This window comes from Drosophila elegans, unplaced genomic scaffold, assembly GCF_018152505.1.
Source record: "Drosophila elegans isolate 14027-0461.03 unplaced genomic scaffold, ASM1815250v1 contig_524, whole genome shotgun sequence".
Classification (NCBI taxonomy): Eukaryota; Metazoa; Arthropoda; class Insecta; order Diptera; family Drosophilidae; genus Drosophila; species Drosophila elegans.
In genome coordinates, this window is record NW_024545907.1 from 911557 (window position 1) to 916891 (window position 5335).

The following is a 5335-nucleotide window of genomic DNA, read 5'->3' on the forward strand; positions in this document are numbered from 1 at the left end:
GAAAGCTCTTATATTTATTATTTTTGTTGGAATTGGATGTGAAACTATGGCTTTACCGTTAAGGGGGAATTTTTTATGCCATTAGGGGTTACGATGTGACCAAGAAAGTTTTTGGTTTGTTGAAGAGCTTCCGAGTGGTTACTCGTAGTCGTTCAAGAACAGCATTCCACCATGGTGCGTCTATTTCCCGCTTCTGTCTGCCTAGAGGACAACTGTCTTCAAAGGCATTCACTATTTTGTGGCCTAGGTTGTCTACCGCTCTATCTAATTCCAAGGGATGTCTAGGGTATCCTGACGGTTCGTTGGAAAGATTGAACTCTAGAGTTGACCTGAATTTGTCTCAGTTTGTTTTTCTGGGGTTTCTTTTAGGGTTACATCTTTTTGTATAGAAGGCTACATCAAACAAAATTGTCCTGTGGTCGGACATGGATTCTTCTGGTGACACATGCCAGTTCTTAATGTGGGATTTAAATGAATTGGTTACTAGAGTTATGTCTAGCACCTCTTCCCGTACCCTAGTAACAAATTTCGGCCTGGTGCCGACATTACAGATCTCTAGGTTATTGTTTAAAAAAAATTCTAGTAATTGCTCACCTCTGTTGTTGACATCCGTGCTGCCCCAGATCACATGATGTGCGTTGGCATCACATCCTATGATGAGGGGGATCTTGTTCGTCCGGCAGTGGTCCACGAGCCCGGGTATTCCTGGCGGTGGACAGGCCTCCTCCCCGGCAAAGTAGGCGGAGGCCACTGCTAGCTTCGGTGCAGCTCCTGTGCCGTTGATGGTTACGGCGACGGAGTCTCTGCTCATGAACTCTGAAAAGATACTATAATTGATATATTTCCTTATAGCGATGCATGATCTGGCAGGCAATCCTCCTGGATCGCATATTACCTTAGTGTCTTTCGTGTACAGGCCCTTTAAGCCATGGTGCCACCATGGCTCCTGTACAAGGGCTAGCCCGAGGTGTTGGGAGGTGAACATCCTCGCCAAGACAGCAGATGCTGCTTTGGCCCGATGGATGTTTACCTTGGCTAGCCGAGTGCTGCTTGTTGCAGCCATCGCTCTGAGGTTTGGTGATCCGTGATGTCTGGTGAAGAGAGAGAGCAAGTCTCTCCACCACCGTCTATCACGGTGAACCTCGGCTTCTTCGCAGCTGTCGTCCAGGAGGAGCTCCTGGGCCAGCTCTTGGGATGACATAGGGTGTCCATCCCCTTGGTCGTTCCCAATGTCCATGCTGGTGATGGGTTGTCCATCCTGCTCCTCACTCTGCAACTTCGGCTCCACGTTCAGTGGTTCGAGGGTATCCTCGACAGCCTTACAGATGTCGTCATTGGGCGTCTCTTCCGCAGCTTTCCTAGTCTTTTTCAGACCGCTCACGGTGACGTGGCCAAACCGGAAGTTGTGGTCACGCTCCACTATCTCATCCCTTCCGGTCTGGTCCATCACTACGACCAGGAGTGCACCAGCTCCGACGTTCTTCTTGGAGATGACCCTCCAGGCGTCTGTCTCGACACGGTTTTGGAAACCAATGAAGGCTAGTATCTCCTCATTGGTCCGGTCTGAGCTCCTCGGGCAGAACAACGTGGCATTGTAAGCTGTCGGGATGTCTGCTCCCGTGCGGGTTCTTAGGGGTACTCCCTTCCACATTTGCAGCTGAGGTACGGCAACCTTAAGCCACTCAGCTGAGCCTTCATCCAGGCAGTCGATAATCAGGTAACCCACCCTGATGTGGATTCGAGCATCTCGTCCATGACCGACTCCTGGAGCACGATTAGTTTCTCTGCGGTCAGGCTGGCCGCCGGGAAACCCTCCGGGAGTATGGCCACCCTGATGAGCTTAGCTTTCTTCGGACGGGGTCCGATGAACGGTGGTGCCGAGCTAGAGGGTCGTCCTCCAGCGGTTGTCGGCTTCTGGTTTTGGCGGGGCCGGGAAGGTATCTTCCTGGCCTGCACCTTTGCCTTTTCTGCCGCTGCTGCTGCTGTGCTAGGCCTCTCTTGCCCAGAGACCCGTGAGGGCGTTTCACTAGCCCCTGTGCCGTGCCTAGACCTCTTGGGGGTGTCCGTTGGTGGTGTGCGGCTGGTGTTCAGCCGTTTGCCAGCTGGTGCTCCCCCAATGCCGGCTGCTCCCTCGGCTCCTTTGCCTTCTTCAAGGCCTCCTCCGGTGTCATGCCCTGCATGAGATACCTCAGGTACCACTTTACCTTCGACCCTGGCAGGCCACGCCTTTTGGGGTCGTCCAGTCCTCCGGGCTGTCCTAGGGCTGGAAGAGCGTCCTCCTTCTTCAGCTGTCTGATAGAGGTTGGCCTATCAGACGCGAGAGGTGGGCGTGCTGGCAGGGTAGCTCCTGCTGGTACACCACGCTCCCTGGCTGGGAATGACTGCGACGCAGGTCTTCTCGCCTGGGCTGCTGGTGAAGTCCTAGGCGGGTGCGCTGTCGCCTGGGGTCTGTCGCCGTCGAGGGATCTTTCCTCGAAGTGTCTTGCGAAACCGGTTGCAGGGATATCCTGCGGGATTTTTATGTTTTTGATCTTCTTCATGGGGTCCCACGAGTTGCGGAGAAGTATATAGTCCGCCCGGGCAAAGATCCGCCATACCCGGGTAAGGCGTAGTTAGGACAGACGGTCGCCACTTGCCTGAACCCTCCGTTTGCGACTGGGCTATTTGTTAACTCGGGCCCCCAGCCAGGCTGACTATCAGCACGGGTCGAATGACACCTTAGTCCGGCACCGAGGTGAGATGTGGGGGATAGAATGGAGGTAGGTAGTTCTGAGGGAGGGGGTGTGTAAGGCTACGGTGTTAAGACGGCCAAACAAGCGTCTTGTCGGTATACCTCCATCGGTATACCCGCTGTTTGTCCGGGGTTGCTAATTTGCTTGCACTTATTCGCAACAAACCTTCCAGGAAGGTCGTTCGCTATCCGCAACCTGCGACCCGCCTGGTGGCCTCAGCTAAGCCTCCCTTCGAACCATCCCACTAGTTCTTGAGGCCCAAGAGTAGTATATGCTAAAGTAGGAAGATTGGTTACAGTAGTATCCAGCAAAAGCAGAGTAAATCCCATTAAAAATAGGAAAACAATTCCGAAACTAGAGCTGTGTGCAGCTCATCTATTGAGTAAATTAATAAACAAAATTAAAGAATCAATTAATAATGCTGCAAAAATATACGCATGGAGTGATTCTATCATAACTTTAGCTTGGATTATAGGAGGTCAAAGCAAAATCAAATTTTTTATTAAACATAAAACAGATGAAATTCGAAGATATACAGATGTAGAATGGAATCACGTTAAATCAGAAGATAATCCAGCAGATGCGGCGTCAAGGGGAATATCTTCTGGTGAATTAATAAATTTTGGACTTGGAATGGTCCAAATTGGTTAAAAGAATCAAAAGAAAATTGGCCGCCTAGTTCAATTGCAGCAGAAGAAACAAGTGTTCATTCAGTTTTAACTTCTGAGGAGGATATTATCCATAATTTATTGGGAAAATATTCATGCATGCACAAGTTAACAAGAATAATTTGCTACATAATTCGGTTTATTAATATTAAAACCAAAAATTCAACTTATCAGTGTTATTTGACGGCTAAGGAGATAAAATATGCGGAACAAATAATAAAAAAAAGGAGCAGAAATATCAATTTAGTGCAGAGCTCCACAGTTTATTTAATAATAAAGAAATAAAAATTAATTCAAAAATTCTAAGCCTGCATCCATTTCTTGATGAGGATAAAATTATCAGGGTAGGCGGGAGATTACAAAATTCCCATGCCAAATTCGAAGTAAAACATCCGATTATTCTCGATAAAGGGCACATTTTTGCTTTAATTATAGAAAATGCTCATAATCAAACCTTACGTGGTGGAATCAATTTAATTAGAACATACATTCAAAGAAAATATTGGATTTTTGGATTGAGAAATTCTTTAAAGAAAAAATTAAATGAATGCACCAAATGTGCACGATATCGTCAAATCACTGCACAACAAGTAATAAATAATCAAATACTTTTTATATTTTTGAAAATGTAAATGGAACAATTATAAAACTTCACATTTTTTTAATGATAATAATTTATTTTAATGATTATAATTTTAGATTTTAATTGTACAAACATCTTGAATTTTAACGAATTGTTTAAAGACAATTAAAATAACACTGCGAATCATTAAAAAATAAATCAACCAAAGATCACTAAACATAACATTTAAAACAAGTGTCCTAAAAGCCCGTCCCTTAAAAGCAATCGTCGGTAGGGTATGCAGGCACCAACCGCTCGCAAAACATCGACAAGAATTGATTTAGTTTGAAGTTTTCTCAACCACTGAAGAGCAGTCGGTGTTTCAAGTGACACGACTGCGATATGCCCTGTTCCCATCTCAGTGGACTGATTTCTATAAATTCGAATACATACATATATGTAAAACATTTTACTGCTACCACTGATTTGAATTTGTAAACAAAAATAAAATTTATGCTGAAATATTAAAAAAAAAAATTTTATCATATAATATTAATATTTATATCATAACCCAATAGTAAATACGTCCATATTCTTAGGGTACCAAGTTTGAAAAGTGGCAAAAGACAAAATATTCTTGATGCGCCGAAATGAAATAAACGCACACATGCTCCCGTGTATGAGAATGCATGATCACGCATACATACAAAGAAGAATTCAAGCGCAGGGCAGCCTTCTTCAAAAAGCGCCTCTCTGCGACTGAACGACTGAACTCGTGCAATGAGTGCGCGAGCATAAAAATGAGAATAAGAATGAGAGAGTAAAAAACCCGAACGCACACGAAGTGCATGGACCTGCTGCTGTGAGAACGGTGAACCTTCCGCGGTCCGTTTTTTTGTGTCCAAATGCGTCGTATGAAATGACCAGGTAAAAGTCGACGATGTGCTACAAATGCGTTGCATAGAGCACTGGAGAAGCCCGTTCAACTCCAACTACATACCAACCCAGGAAAGCAAGATATGTAAGTAGCTTAGATTTAAGATAAGGCTACTGGCATCTTGGGGCCTGTATCTCAATTCACAGACCCCAAATTTTAATTCCCGAACGTTCCAACCTCGCGATCTTGCTTCTTGTTGACTCCGCACGGCTACACTTTATTTTTCACGTTGTAATACACGACTGATCCAGCTTCCTGCACCATACCCTCTCGCCACACTTCTGCTACTATGGGTTGCTTGCTCTGATTGCTATTATATGTGGGGAATTATTCAACTCTTCACATTATTCCCTTACTTCGGAAACGAAAAAGAGACTCGCTCCTTCTTTTTGCCTTTTTTATCCTTGTGCTTGTCATACTCGTGTTCATCATTCCC